The sequence below is a fragment of the Emydura macquarii genome, unplaced genomic scaffold (genome assembly GCF_026122565.2).
Source record: "Emydura macquarii macquarii isolate MOO-44397 ecotype Brisbane River unplaced genomic scaffold, CSIRO-AGI_Emac_v2 contig_2246, whole genome shotgun sequence".
Taxonomy (NCBI): domain Eukaryota; kingdom Metazoa; phylum Chordata; order Testudines; family Chelidae; genus Emydura; species Emydura macquarii.
In genome coordinates, this window is record NW_027132383.1 from 2304251 (window position 1) to 2320321 (window position 16071).

At 51.6% G+C, this 16071-nt stretch overlaps 1 protein-coding gene across 2 annotated transcripts in view; it reads right to left on the reverse strand.

The window, feature by feature from the left end:
- LOC137161102 (casein kinase II subunit alpha-like) overlaps positions 1-6077 on the reverse strand; it is a 37082-nt gene extending 31005 nt beyond the window's left edge. Inside the window, exons 1-2 of one of the 2 annotated variants that reach the window (XM_067560160.1) lie at positions 5900-6077; positions 2563-2818 (exon numbers count right to left, since the gene is read on the reverse strand). The gene's annotated coding sequence lies outside the window, so the exon portion shown is untranslated. The remainder of the gene's footprint in view (positions 1-2562; positions 2819-5899) is intronic. The other variant, XM_067560161.1, reaches the window with a different exon arrangement.
- Between the last annotated feature and the right edge of the window lie 9994 nt (positions 6078-16071).

Sequence of the window (16071 nt, forward strand, 5' to 3'; positions counted from 1 at the left end):
GCTAGTGATTTCCAGCTTCAGGAGGGAGTTTTGACTGGTAGCTCAAGCAGGCACATAGGCGTGCATACGGGGTGTGCCGGGTATGCCCAGGCACACCCTAATGCAGGGGTGTCAAACCTTTTTTATCCAGCCCGCGTACCTTTTACAGCGAGATGGCCCGCGGCGCTGTATTTTTAGCTGATGCTGGAGGGTAGAGCTGCCGCCGAAAGACTGGAAGGCGCTCGATTTCTCGGCGGACGGACACAGTGAGCTGCCGCCGAAAAAGAAAGAGCTGAGAGATTTCGTGGCAGAGACTAGGACGCAGCGAGAATTCCGCCGGCAGGTAATTCAAATGTGGCCAGCCGGTGGAATTGAGTTTGAAACCCCTGATAAAGATGAAAATGAAAATTCCCTGGGTGCACACCCTAATGAAATGTGCTGCGCACACCTATGAGCAGGCAACAGTCAGGATTCCCAAGGGCATGCCTAATTCTGCCACCAACTCCAACTGTGACCTTGGACACTTCAGTGCTTCAGCTTCCTCATCTGTAAAATGGGGATAATGATAGTTACCCACCTCACAGAGATATTTTAACAATTCACAAGTGAATGTTTGTGGAGTGGTCTGAGATGTTTGAATAGAAATTATTATAGATCATTATTTATTGCTGCAAAACCTAAAACACTCAATCAGGGATCAAGGGTTATTGTACTCAGACATCATAAAACATACAGATATAAACACAAAGTAATACTCCAGTACAATACTCTTACGGTGATCTGCAAAGAAAGTAAAACAACTTGTAGCCTTTTCACTTCTTTATGATGTACAAAAAAGAAATGAAAATTCTATTCTGTATATTTTTTCTGCTTGTTATTTTCCATTAAAAAGTCATATTATGAAAGCCCATCTTTAATTGGGATTTCAGCCAGGAACACTCCACTTGCCATAATAAATATTATAAATAAATAAAATTATATATGTATTATATATATATACACACACACACACACACACATACACGCACGCACTAAATTCAGGTATAAAAATAAAATTGATATTCAGGTATAAAAATAAAATTGAATTCAGACTCTCCCACCTACCTCAAGTCCTGTTACACATAGATTCAGAGATTCCAAGGCCAAAGGGACTATTCTGATCATCTAGTCTGACCTCCTGTATAACACAGGCCATAGAACTTCCCCCAAAGAATTCCTAGAGCAGATCTTTTAGAAAAAACATCCAATTTTGATTTAAAAATTGTCAGTGATGGAGAATCCACCATTACTCTTGGTAAATTGGTCCAATGGTTAATTACCTCACTGTCAAAAATATACACTTTATTTCCAGTCTGAATTTGTCTAGCTTAAACTTTCAGCCATTGGATCATGTTAGGCCTTTCTCTGCTAGACCGAAGAGCCCATTTTTAAATATTTGTTTCTCATGTAGGTACTTATAGACTGTAATCAAGTCACCCCTTAATCTATTTAGCCTAACAAAGAGAAGGTTGAACACCTTGAGTTTATCATTGTAAGGCATGTTTTCTAATCTTTTCATCATTCTCATGGCTCTTCCCTGTACCATCTCCAATTTATCATCCTCCTTCTTGAATTGTGGGCACCAGAACTGGACACAGTATTCCCTCAGCAGTCACATCAGTGCCAAGCACAGAGGCAAGAGAACCTCTCTACTCCTCCTCGAAATTCCTGTGTATGCATCATCTAGCATGATTAGCAGGTGTCGTCCTTAAAAAGCTCTGCAACCACGGTCCTGATTAAGCAGCAGCCATTGCCATTCAGCAGCAAGAAACCCAACTGATTCCATGGGAAACAGCCTTTTGACATGAGGCATAATTAATTATAAAAGGGAAACCAAACTTGTGCTACAAGCCTCTGACACAGACAAGTGAAGACGACAGAAGTTCAGCAGGATCCATTCACACACAAATACCCCTCTCTCTATTTCCTCAGGAAAGCTATCCCTTCCTATCTGGGGTCTTATCTGTCACCCATTCACTATGGTGTCAGGGGCTGCATCTGCACTGAGATATGTCCCGTTTTCAGTGAGGAGGCTGGGTATTGACCAAGTTCCCCAGCTACAATGACCAAGGCACAAGCGGACTGAAAAACAAGTCCAAGGTCACAGTGAGCTTGACTGCAGGGCACAGCCCAAAGGGGGACAATAAGAAGCAGCACTGCGACAACAGCATGTTCTTCACTATCCACTCCCACTTCATGTGTGAGCAGAAGAGCAAAGTGAAGTTAACAAAGTACTCCACTTCTTACCTGCTCACCTCACACACAGAGAGAAGCAGCAATGTCTGGGAGAAGGAGGTGGGAGCAACTCAGGAACAGCGCATGAGCAAATCTACATGGGGTTCTGGGACAGGGATAGCTGCAGTAGCATCCCAAGACTGGCAAAGCACTTCCATACATATTACAACCTGTAATTTTATCTACTCTCCATCCCAGTTCATGTAAGTCACAGCCTCCGACTTATTTTCCCTTGGAAAGGACCACGTTAGTAGAACATAGCCCAAGCCATTGACGCTGATTTCACATTCTCCAGGAACAGGTTATTACCTTGAACCTTGGTTAATCTATAGCCCAAATGCTGCCCTGAGCTGTCCTGGGAGAGGCAGAGAAAGGCGTGTGCTGCATTCCAGAGTGGTGGGGGGGCCAGCTGGGCTGGGCAGAGCTCACTGCAGCAATCAGCTTAAGAGGAAAGGAAAAGTGCTTCCACGTTGCAGTTATCAGTGGTTTCCATCCGTCAGCACAGAGAAAAGTGATGGGCTGAGAGGCCTCCCAAGAGCCAGGAGCTTACAGCATTGCCCTGTCCCTAAAAAACAACAACAGACATTTCTATAGTGCCCTTCAGTCAGAAATTCATAAGGACTTGGCAAACATATACACAATGTCAGACATAGCACTGAAATGCAGCTACCTCTCCGGTGGGACACAGCAATGGTTTAACAGCACATAGCAACATTGCCCAGCAGTTTGCAATGAGATATTAGAGGAGAATTCCATAACAATTGAAATCAGAGGGGACATTTTAGAGAGGCAAAATCAAATGTCTTAAATTTGGTTTTGCGGATGATACTGAGGTGAATCAGCCAGTTGTTAGGGAAGTGCCCTAGTACCTGTCATATCCACCAATGGGCAAGCCCTGGATTTTACATCTTATCCCCAAGACAGCACTCCCAGCAGCCCCCTAAACCTTCACCAAGGCATTGAGGTCAATCCTGACTTGGAATAGAGCATCCCCTGCTGAATCACACACGCCCTCCCTGCAGCACAACATCCCGGTGCACCCCAATGGGGTATGAATGTTATTCCTGACTAAAGGAAGAAAGAGAACCTCTTTTGAGAGACCCCTCCCCATTATCAATACCATTTCTGTCACCACCTAGATGTATCTTGGAGATCTCCATTCCAAATACTGATCAGGCCTAACTCTGCTTTGCTTGCAAGAGCAAAGGAGATGGAGTGGTTTCAAGCACATGAACAGAAAGCAGGTTTCACTGAAAGCAGTCTGCGTAAGCCAAACATTAATCCAGTCAGCGGGAAGGTGAAGTGATGCTACAGCTAGAAAGCCTGGTGCTTCTTTAGATGTCCAAAGTGATACACCTATAAAGCGCCTTGCACACTTATGGTACTACAGAAATAATCCAGCAATGGACTCTTCCAATACTAATGGCTAGAGAGGGAAAACACTGAGCCCCAGAACACAGTTGGGCTACATTGGAATTTATACATATTCATTTATTCTGTCCCTAGAATCACAGAAATGTAGGGCTGGAAATGACTTCTCGAGATCATTAGTAGCTACCCTTATAGTTAGAAAAATTTTCCTAATATCTAACCTAAATCTCCCTTACTGCAGATTACGCCCATTATTTCATGTCTTTCCTTCAGCGGTCAGAGAACAATTGATCACCATCCTCTTTACAACAGCCCTTAATATATTTGAAGACTGTTATCAGGTCCCCCCTCAGTCTTCCTTTCTCAAGACTAAACATGTTTTAACCTTTCCTTACAGGTCAGATTTTCTAAACCTTTTATCATTTTGGTTGCTGTCCTTTGGACTCTCCAATTTATCCAAATCTGGTGCCCAGAACTGGATACAGTACTTCAGCTGAGGCCTCACCAGTGCTGAGGAGAACAGGATAATTACTTCCACTGTCTTACATATGACACTCCTGTCAGTACACCCCACAATGGTATTAGCCTTTTTTGAAGTCCATCACATCGTTGACTCATATTCAAGGTGAGCCACTATAACTGCCAGATGCTTTTCAGCCGTACTACCACCTAGCCAGTTACTCCCCATTTTATAGTTGTGCATTTGATTTTTCCTTCCTGAGTGCAGTACTTTGCACTCTTTATTACTGAATTTCATCTTATTGACTTCAGACCAATTCTCCAATTTGGCAAGGTCATTTTGAACACTCTTGAATACATTTGAATAATCTTGTCCTTCAAAGTGCTTGCAACCCCTTCCAGCTTGACGTCATCCTGCACTAGCCACTCACCAGAGGCCCAAGGGTCCCACGGCCTGCAATAAAACAAAGGAGCCCCTGGAGCCTAAAAGCTCATGCGCACAACGGTGGCCTGGGAACACTCATATCAAGATGGAGCACTGCACGCTGGGAGCGATGGTCTCCAAGGGCTGCTGTTTGGGACCTCACTTAGCACCTGGGTGACACTTTTCGATCCTGATTAAAACCCTGGCTACCAAGGCAATGCGGGCGTGCTTGGGACTGACAGCTGGAAACGAGGCCCTATAATGACAGCAGTCTCAGGTCGGGCTGGGAAACATGTCCTCCAAGAGACACAGTCCTTTGAGATCACGAAAGCCCCAGAAAGGAGATCACCCCACACCACTCACTATTCCAGCAGCACCAGCAGAACGTGGGCATGGATGGAGAGGATGTTCTCCAACACCGACCACCTACTGCCACAGCGCCAGGAAGACAGGGAAAACATGATCTTCCCTCTGTGTGGGGCGTGTCAGGGAGCACAGGGAGAGGGGAATCTGCCCCAACGCGCTCTCACCTCTCCACTCCCATCGGCTGCCTTCCCCCCAACACCGGAGGCACACAGAGGGGGGAAATGCCCACTTCACACCACCCCATGCCCACACCAACACCAGCAGGACCGGGAGAGAGCACTCCCCTCAGACCAACCCTTGCCCTGAGGGTGGGAAGTGGGGGATGCAGAGGGTAAGTTCCCTCATCCTGCTCCTCTGCCTCACAGCACCGAGGGGTAACACAGGGTGGGAAAACCTCCCCCCAGTAGCCCAGCGCCCCATAGCGCCCGGGAGGATGGGGGGGGGGGGGTTCCCCACACACTGGTTCCCGCCCCCATGGCATCAGGGTGATGGGGGAACCTGCCTTCATGCTGACTCCTCCCGCCACAGCATGGGGGGGAGGGCGAGATATGGGGCAAACCTCCCCCCAGAGCACCAGGGGAATGGGGGGGGAGGGAACTCACCCCAGGCTGCCCCTCCCCCTACAGCACGGGGGGTATATGGGGGAAACCTCCCCCCCCAACCAGGTTCCTCCCTCCCCCTCCCACTGCACCAGGGAGAACCTCCCCCCAGGCTGCCCCCCCCCCCGAGCACTGGGGAGATCCGGGGGGGGCTGAACTCTCTCCCCAGGATGCCCCCTGCAAGGGGGACCCTCCCCTCCCCCCGAGCACCGGGGGGGGCTCCCCTCACACTGCCCCTCCCCCAGAGCACTGAGGGGACGGGGGATACCCCCCTCCCCGCTACCCCTCCCCCACTCGCGCCCCCTCCCGTCCCCTCACAGCGCCGGGGGCGGATGGAGGGAACCTGCCTCCCCCCCCCGGGCGGGACCCGACCCCGACCCGACCCGACCCTGCCCCGCGCACAGGCCGCCCGCAGCCGGCTCCTCACCTGGCCGGGCCGCTGGGGCGGCGGCGGCGGCCGCTGGTGGCTGCGGGGGCGGGGGGCTGCCAGCCTCTCCCCGGCCCGCTGGGGGTGACAATATGGCGGCCGGGCGCTCCCGGGCAGCGGCGCCGTCGGTGGCGGGCAGCGCGAGGGGAGCAGCGGCTGCCGGGCCAGGCCGGGCCGCCAGGGGGCGCCAAGCGCAGCAGGGCCCGGCTCGCCGCCGCTTCCGCCTCCAGCCGGCCCGGACCATAGAGCGCGGGGGAGAGAGAGACGGCTCCGGCTGGGTGGGGGCCGCCTGGTACGTCATGGCACCATAGAGCCGTCTCCCTCTCACCTCCCCGCGGGAGTGGGGCGCTCAGGGACCGTCCCCGCCCTCCAAGATCCCCCACTGCTCTCAGGTGGGGAGCAAGTGTGAAAAATCGGGAGGGGCTGGGGGGCTGATAGGTGCCTATATCAGACATATGGGGACTGTCCCTATAAAATTGGGACATCTGGTCACCCTACTCTCAGGGGCTGCTGGCCCCACACCCACACATCCCCGGGGGGGTCCTGCTGTTGCCAGGGGGAATCAGTGCATCTCCAGCCCCAGGTGCCTGCTGGTGCTAGGGAAATGCAGGGCATTGGGGTCAGCCTTGACTGAAGGGAGGGTAACCCCTACCAAACCTCATTCTCCCCACAGCTCCCTGATACTGGGCTGGGGCAGTGGTAGGGTGACCAGACATCCCGTTATTAGGGACTTTGTTGTATATAGGCCACTAAACCTACTTCCCCCCACCAAAAAAAATGGCCTGATTTTTCACACTTGCTATCTGGTCACCATAGGCAGTGGGGTCAGCTGAGGGGAGAGCACCCTCCATCAATCCTCCTCCACACCATTCCCTGAAGCAGAACGTTCCTAGTGCTAGGCTGAGACACTGGGGTCAGATCAGCCTTCCTCTAAGCAGAGCATGCTGCCTACTGCTCCCTGCAGTCTTAGGAAATCACCTGCACTGCTCTCTGATGTCTTAGGAAGCCTCCCCTCCAAGGAATGACCCAGTCGGAAGCTCCTTAGCTTTTAAGATGTTTATGAATAAAAGTGAAACCCTCGATATTTTTAAGGCATCTAAAATGAATCCCAAATCTCATCCATAGCTAATGCAGACTGAATTTCTCTGGACAGTATCCATGAATGGGGTATTGCAGTTACAGTTGAAATCAGCGGGTGCCCATCTCCTCTGGGATCAGTTGTAAATTAAAGAGGAGGGATCCTAGATTTGCAACACTGAGTACAAGCCAAAACTGCATGCTGCTAGAATGGGTCTGGGGAGGAGAAGTCTGTAAAATTCATATGCTCCTGGTACCCTCCCCACCGTGGGTCCCATTGCAACATTATGTCCCTGATTTTCAGAGATGCTGGGTAACTGCAGCTCACATTTATTTCAGCTGGACTTGTAGGTGCTCAGCAGTTTTGAAAAACATCAGGCCCTCAGGAACTTTGGGAGTCACCTAAGGGAAAAGATGTGTGGGTGGACGAGACAAAGTAAAAAATAGAATTGGGCAAAGCGGAAGAAAAGAAGAATGGACTCCATTGATACGGAACAGAATCCATGCAGACTTAATAGGTCCATCAATGGCTATTAACCAGGATGGGCAGGGATTGCTGTTTGCCAGAGGCTGGGAATGGCTGACAGGGTGGATCACTTGATGATTACCTGGTTCTATTCATTCCCCCTGAAGTACCTGACATTGGCCATGGTCAGAACACAGGATACGGGGCTAGATGGACCATTGGTCTGACCCAGTGTGGCCGTTCTTATAAATAATCAACAGCTAATAATGGCTAGGTGGAGGGCCAATCAGAGAGGGCCGATGTTGATTTACTTTTAAAAAAACATATCCAAATTTTTCAGAGGTGCTGAGCGCCCACAGATTCTACTAATTTCATACTTTAGGTTTAAATATTTTTCTCTACAATGGGAATGTATTGAATAAAGTTATCCGCAAGAGAGGAATCGGCTTCCCACGGGCTTCAGCAGGAGACTGGGGAGAGGAATCAGTGCGAGAGGGGTTAAGCCCACCATTCCTCATGACAACATATCACCATGCCCAAGGCAGGTTTTACAGGCTTGACATAGATGGAGGAGGGGCTGCTTTGTAAAGGAGACAGCCTGGCCATCCCCTTTTTGTAGGCAGACAGGCTCAAACAACAAGAAGCTGCTTTGGATGCTGTTTCATTACGAAGCAGATTGAATACTGGAGGCTGACGGTTCCACGGCGGATGAGACGGAGAGAAACAGCAGAGGAAGACACCCTGGGGCTGAGTATAGGAGAGGAATGTGGGGAATTTGTCCTAGCCTAGTGAGGAGAAGCTGGAGTTAAAGAAACTGCCCCATAATGTAAATAGAATCCAACTGGAGAAAGAAGAGGCTTTGCCCCAACATTGCAGAAAAGAGGTCACCCCTATGTTTTATTCTGGTACTGCCACTCTAGCCAAAGCCATCTCTGGGGAGAAGAAACAGGAGCGGGCAAACATCTCCTTCAATATGGCCCCAGCTCCCCCTGCACCTTCCCACCCCACCTCCCTGCTTCCACACCACACTGCCAGTTGAACAAAGCAGCTAATGTTCAATGGCAGCAGCAGTTCCTACCAAAGGGGGGAAACTACAATTTATTTCACGGGACACCAAAAAGCCCTTTACAGCAGAACAACTCAGATGCACGTTGGAACACATGCCCAAGCACGGTCTGTATCCCTTTTCCCAACCACCCACACACCAGTCAGGTCCCCATCTAACTCATGGAAAGACTGAGAAATACTTTTGATGAGATTACAAGTTTGACAGTTTTGACATAATATACTCAGACTTCTGGAAGGCCTTTGACTTCGTGTTGCATGACATTCCGATAAAAAACTAGCACTATACAAAATCAACGTAGCCCATATTAAATGGATTAAAAACTGGTTAACTAATAAATTGCCAAAAGTACTTGTAAATGAGGAACCATCAGCCAACTGTGGTGGCTTTACTGGAGTCTTGCAGGGGTCTGTTCTCAATCCAATGCTATTCAGTATCTTTACTGATGATCTGTAGGAAAATATAAAACTATTGCTGGTAAAATGTGCAGATGACACAAAAATTAGTAGAGTGGATTGCTTGGTCAGATGGTTTCTTTTGTACAAAATGCATTTTAATACAGCCAAATGTGAAGCCATACGTCTAGGCAAAGGCACACTTATAAGACGGGGGACTGTGTCCAGGAATGCAGTGATGTTGAAAAGGAGTTGGGGATCAGGTAGGGCACCAAATACAAATGAGCTCTCAGTGTGATGTTGTAGTTAAGAAAGCAAACATCATCTCTGGGATTCATAAGCAAGAGACTAAAGAGTAGGAAGGTGGTGTTACCTCTGTATGCTCCAATTTGTCAAAGTTAATTTGAAATCTAATTAGAACATAAGAAACGGCCATAGTGGGTCAGACCAATGGTCCACCTAGCCCATTAGCCTGTCTTCCAACAGTGACCAATGCCAGGTGCTCCAAAGGGAATGAACAGACCAGGTGATCATCAAGTGATCCATCCCGCCGCCCATTCCCAGCCTCTGGCAAGCAGCAATCCCTGCCTAGCCTGGCTTACAGCCACTGATGGACCTAACCTCCAGGAACGTAGCTAGTTCTTTTTTGAACCCAGTTATAGTCTTGGCCTTCACAACATCCTCTGGCAATATCTTCTGAGTTCCACAGGTCACCCTGTGCGTGTGAAGAAATACTTCCTTTTGTTCATTTTAAACCTGCTGCCTACTTATTGCATATGCTGACCGCTACTTCTTGTGTTATGAGGAGTAAATAACACTTCCTTATTTACTTTCCCCCACACCAGTCATGATTTTATAGACCTCCGTCATATCCCCCTTAGTTGTCTCTTTTCTAAGATGAAAAGTCCCAGTCTCATTAATCTCTCTTCATATGGAAGATGTTCCAGACCCCTTGTCATTTTAGTTGCCCTTTTCCAATTCTAACATATCATTTTTTGAGATGGGGCGATCAGTTCTGCACACAGTGTTCAAGGTGTGGGCGTACCATGGATTTATAAAGAGGCAATACGATATTTTCTGTCTTGTTATCTCTCCCTTTCCTAATGATTCCCAACATCCTGTTAGCTTTTTTGACAGTCGCTGCACATTGAGTGGATGTTGTCAGAGAACTATCCACAGTGACTCCAAGATCTTTCTTGAGTGTTAACAGCTAATTTAGACCCCATCATTGTATATGTACAGTTGGGATGATGTTTTCCAATGTGCACTACTTTGTATTTATCAACAGTGAAGTTCATGTGCCATTTTGTTGTCCAACTCTTCGCTGTCTGCTTTGAACTTAATTATCTTGAGTAGTTTTGTATCATCTGCAAATTTTGCCACCTCACTGTTTACCCCTTTTTCCAGATCATTTATAAGTATGTTGAACAGTTCTGGTCCCAGTACAGACCCATGGGGGACACTACTATTTACCTCTCTCCATTCTGAAAACTGACTGTTTATTCCTACCCTTTGTTTCCTATCTTTTAACCAGTTACTCATCCAGAAGAGAACCTTCTTCTTATCCCATGACTGCTTACTTTGCTTAGGAGCTTTTGATGAGGGACCTTGTCAAAGGCTTTCTGAAAAATCTAAGCACATTTTATCCACTGGATCACCATTGTCCACATGCTTGTTGACCCCCTTAAAGAATTGTAGTAGATTGGTGAGGCATGATTTCCCTTTACAAAAATACTGTCCTCCAAAATGCTTGTAACCCCTTCCAGATTCATGTCATCCGCAAATTTTATAAACATACTCTCCATTCCATTAGCCAAGTCATTAATGACAATCTTGTCTAGCACACATCCCGGACCGAACCCTGGAGAACCCCATTGTATGCGTCCTCCCATTTTGACAGTGAATTATTGATAACAAGTCTTCGAGTACATTTTTCCAACGTGTTGTGCACCCTTTTTATAGTAAGTTCATCTACAGCACATTTCCCTAGTTTGCTTATGACTATGTCATGTGCAACTGTGACAAAAGCCTTCCTAAAATCAAGGCATCTCAGGTCTAATGTTTCACCCTATCCACGAGGCCAATAACCTGTCAAAAAAGGACATAAGGTTAGTTTGGCATGATTTGTTCTTGACAAATCCATCTTGCACATTCCTTATAACCCTGTTATCCCCTAGGCGGTATCAAATTTATTGTTTAATCATTCGTTTCAGTATCTTTCAGGAAAATATTGTATTTCAGGAAAACAACAAGGTAAAATAGACTATGGAGCCATGGAAATTGAACACACCCTAAATGATACCTACTTGGACCTCTTCACAAATGGAGCAGGGAGCTGCAACCTCGCTATCAAAGCGTTACAAGAGACATTCTGCAAGCTCCTGTGCCATAAGGGAACCACTGGCACAATACAACCCCCCAGTTAAACTAGTGCTAAAACATTTCCACAGCATCATCCCACCCTTCCTGCTACACTGGCGTGAGGTCTGGGCCCTGAGCTGACAACACTGACGGTGATAACACCCGAAGAGAAGCTCTACAACTGCAGTTCTGCAAACAAATCCTTCACACACACGGGGCCTCGGGCCCAACGGCGGCAGGGCTAACCTGGGCCGAGCCCCCTGCTATCAACAGACAAAGAGAACGTTCAGCTTCTGGTGCCAGCTAAGCCAAAGCAGCAAACAGCGCCTCCCCTGCACAGCACGAGAGCATCAAGAACTACATCCAAACGATACGTTCTCTGGGCTCAGCCCGTCTCACCTCCCGCCCAGCTCCGCGCAAAACCAAAACATGCTGAATATGCTGGCCCAGCCCCGGCACACAAAAATACGCGGCGACAGCCACAGACGCCTGCGCCCCGTTCTTCCTCACGTAGCCACCTCACCACAGTGACATGCCACGGCTAAGGCAGTCTCTCGTCAGGCCCGGAAGCAGAGATGACAGACTTGTGCAACTGGCAGGCACAGAGCATAGTCTGCACCCAGAGAGCAGCGACTGTACAGCCAGGCAGACAGCCGAGATTGAGCCTCTCTCTCTTCCAAAGACCTGAACGTTCGGGGGCACAAGGGGGAGTACCTCAATGATCAGGAATCAGAAAAGGCTCCTCATCACCAAACAAAGAGGAAACCTGGGTCTGATTGTGGGCAAAAGGAGAGAGCTGGCAAAGACGCCTTGCAGTGCCCCTAGGTTAGCAATGGGCAGTGGCGACAAATGACCAGGGGATCAAACCAGTGTCAATGTGCAGCCGGACCATGGGCAGGTCTTACCGACCTCTGACACCTCCACACGTGGGCAGCACTTGCGGAGCGTGCCGGCAGGGTGAGCAGCTGACATGAGCCCAGTGTCAGGACAGCATGATCCCATTTGTGGGACAAGGCGAAATTAAAATAAGTAAATCCCTTGAATGTAACCAAGAGCACAAACTTCACCCTGTAGCACAACACAGCAGTCCCGTTTCGGGAGCCGTGGACAGTTTAAACAACACGTTAAACTAAATTCTGCACCCAGGAGCTAACTGGCTGATCGCTTTCCCCAGCCAGCGCCAATGTTTACTGTGAGGCCTGGCCATGGGCAGCACATGCACTTTGGGGACGCCCCTCCCCACCTGGCCCTGCCCCTTCCGTGCCCCCTCACGCTTGCCCACCAGCCAGCCCCAAGCCCCCCGCTCCCCTCCAGGCTCCCCCAAACCCGGGGCGGAGCAGAGCAGCCGGGCAGCTGTATTTTGCGGGACATTGTGTAGTCGTTGCAGGACACGGACAAAGGCTACGTGCCATGCCAGCGAAGCGCGCTGACGTGCACCGCTTGCCACGCAGCCTTTGCCATGTGCAGTGCAATTCACAGACCCCAGAGGGCAGCAGAACCCCAGGACTGAGAAATTGGAGCCGGAGCCGTGAGCCGAGTCGGTTCTGGGAGCCGGGCTCTGGCTGGGACTAGCTAACTCGGGACAGATTCTCCACCCTTGGCTCTGCTGGGATTAGCCCACAGCACGAGTGGGACATGATTCAGAGTGGCCCAGGTCTGGGCAACTCCAGCTGGGATGCCATGGTGCAGCTAGGACTGGAAATTTGCGTGGGCCCCAATTTATGGGGGACAGGCAATGACCCAAGGCTGGAGGGCACGGCAAATCATTTATATTGCAAATGGTGTAAAACAGTGACCCCTGAATATATCAGCTATGGCTCCTGTGCTTCTGTGGGACGTGTTTTAAGTAGACAAAATATAGACTGTGCATGACTCTGCAGGCGACGTACTGAGGAACACAATGCCAGCAGGAACCCCAACTCGGCGAGAACAGAGTCACTGCAAATTTTAACCAACCAGGAAATGAAATGAAAATCAGCTAAGTTCCTTACACTGCCTAGAGCATGTCCTGTGCCCGCTCCACCTTTCCTCAGGAGAGGGCAGCTGCGAAACATGCCAGTGACAGAGTCATAATCCAGAGCATTGCACGGGCCGCTTTCAAAGAGAGCGAGGGAGCAGAGTCCAGTCCCTTGTCTGCGCTGCCGTTCACACGTTCGGCTGTTTGACGCTGGTTCATGGTGGAGACGGATCTCTCTCCTGTACTGGAGATCCCGGCCAGCACGATGACCCTCTCAGCGGTTCTCGGGGAGTGTCACTGGCGTAGCTGTCTCCTCGTGCGTGCACAAAGCACCCGCTGGCAGGAGCCCTTCGCTGCAGCCCAGCATGGCACCTGGAGGAAGGGGCTGGATGCTGGCACGTTCGGAGGGAAGCAGAAAGGGTTAGCCGGTCACTGGTGAGCACCGCTCTCCTGCTGGGACTTTAGTGCTGCTGGGCCATGCTGCGTACCCAGGTCCTCTCCTCTCCTCCCCAAGCCAGGGCAATGCCAGCTCCCCCAGCGCTGTTGGGAGGTGAATGCACCTGGGGGATGAGGCACTGGTCCAGCCCCAGCTCCATTCAGACTCAGGATCTCTGCAGAGGTTGCTGGGGGCAGGCAGCACCAGTCGGGCCTGATCCAGCCCCAGGAAGCGATAGGAGACGGATCAAGCCCGGGGCTGAGTCAGTGGTGGCACCCATGAATACACCCTGTCCTTCACTCCACCTCCCAGAGCCCGCCCCGGCCTCGCCCGCCCACAGCCCCCTTGACTTGTGCTGTGCTGCTGGGGGTTGAGGGGGGGCCACTGCCCCTCAGCTTCTGCAGGTAATGAGGCAGGTGTAGCCACACGGATCAGCTGCGCCTCGGGCTGCTGGGGAGAGACGATGGCCTCAGGGACAGAGGAGAGCTGGACCCAAGCTCAGCTCCCCGGTGGCGGATGGGGCGTGCGCTGCAGCTGGGCACGCGGGGGTGAGAGGGCCCAGTCCCGGCTCCCACTACCCATTTGCCCCGAACCTGCAGGGTGCCTGGATCGAAAACAAATCAATCAATACATAGGAAAAAAGAGGCTGTTCATACATTTTCCTTACCCGAGGCTCCGCGTTGGGTGGGGTGAGGGAGCTCAGTCGGCCCGTGGCTGGCCGCTGGTGGGATGCCTGGCCAGTGAGAGACAGACACCCACCCCCGAGGCAGGAGCCTCCCCCCGGCCTCCCGGAGCAGCCACAAGGGCTGGGCACAGACGGACACTGGGGAGCTTGGAGAAGCCAGCGCAGAGACAGAGCACTGGAGCGGCGCCGGGCCAGGCTGTGGGGCAGGGAGCCTGGGGGCTTGTTTCAGGAAGGGAGGGGCTGGTGCAGGCTCCCCGTCTTGCCCTTGCCTCCCTCCCATGCCCGGCCCCACTGCCCCCTGCCCCCCGGCGAAGCGTTCCCCAAGAGCTGGGAAGGTGAATTGCAGGAAAAGCCTCGGTGGGTCCTTGCAGGCTGGCCGGAAGCAGAGACTGTAGGCATGACACGCCCAGCGCCTGACCCTGGGCGGTGCCGGGGACTGACTCTGGGGCAGGTAACAAGGGCAGAGGGCAGAGTGCAGGGACCCATGCTGCGACCGGGGCGGGGCTAGGTCTCTGCACAGTGGGGCGCCCGCTCCCACGCTCCCCCCAGGGACAGCCCCTGCACCCCAAGAACGCACCCTGTGTCCCCACGCTGGGGTCTTTGTGCAGCTCTTAGCACTTCCAGGGCCACATGGGCTCCCCGGGCAGGAGGGAAGGGACCCCTCGGGGAAGCACCCTCTGTGGGTCAGCCGGACGCCCGCCCCTGCTGGGACACAGCAGCCGGTGCTGGCCACCCCGTCTCTGACGGCGCGTGGCAGACACAGAGGGAGCTCCGCGAGGGGCCACGAGGAGAAGCAGAGTCCACGGGTCCCTCCTGGACGGAGGGAGATGAGAAGCTGGGAGAGCTGGGCTCTGCTGGGCTCCTTGGCGTGACGCCCGCCTGGGGGCTCAGGTCCTGTTGAGCCCTGCTCCTCCCTTCTGCCCTATGGGCACCCAGGGAAGGGGGCAGGGGCAGAGAACGGGCAGTGCCTTCCCAACCGCCACCTACATGCTGCCGGAAACGAGCCGCTTCTCGCGGGATGCCATGCAGGGTTAAAATTCAGCCTGAGCTGGAGCAATGGTCTGAACGAAATGGGATGAGATCCAGCAAGGACAAACGCGAAGTGCTGCACTTAGGGAGGGGCAATCAGTGGCACACGTACACGACGGGCAATGACGGCCCGGGAAGGAGAGCTGCGGACAGGGCTCTGGGGGGGATAGCAGCTCACAAGCTAAATATGTGTGTCACCGCTGCAAAACCGGCAAACATTGGCCCGGGGTGTGTGAGCAGGAGAGTTGGAAGCGAGACACGAGAAGTAATTCTGCTGCTCTGCTCCGCGCTGATCAGGCCTCACTGGAGCATTGTGTCCAGTTCTGGGCGCCACATTTCAGGACAGACGTGGACAAACTGGAAAAAGTCCAGAGACAAGCAACAAAAACGAGTAACGGTCTAGAAACCCCGACTTGCGAGGGCAGAGTGAAAACGCTGGGTTTGTTCAGTCTGGAGCAGAGCAGCCTGAGGGGGCCGGGATAACAGTTCTCAAGTACGTCAACGGTTGATACAAGGAGGAGGGAGAAGAATTGTCCCTGCTAAGCTCTGAGGACAGGACAAGAGGCAATGGGCTGAAATCACAGCGAGGGCGGTTTCGGCCGGACATTAGGAAAACGTCCTGTCAGGGTGGTTAACGCTGGAATAAATGGCCTGGGGCGGCTGGGGAATCTCCGTCACTGGAGCTGGTTAGCGGCAGGTG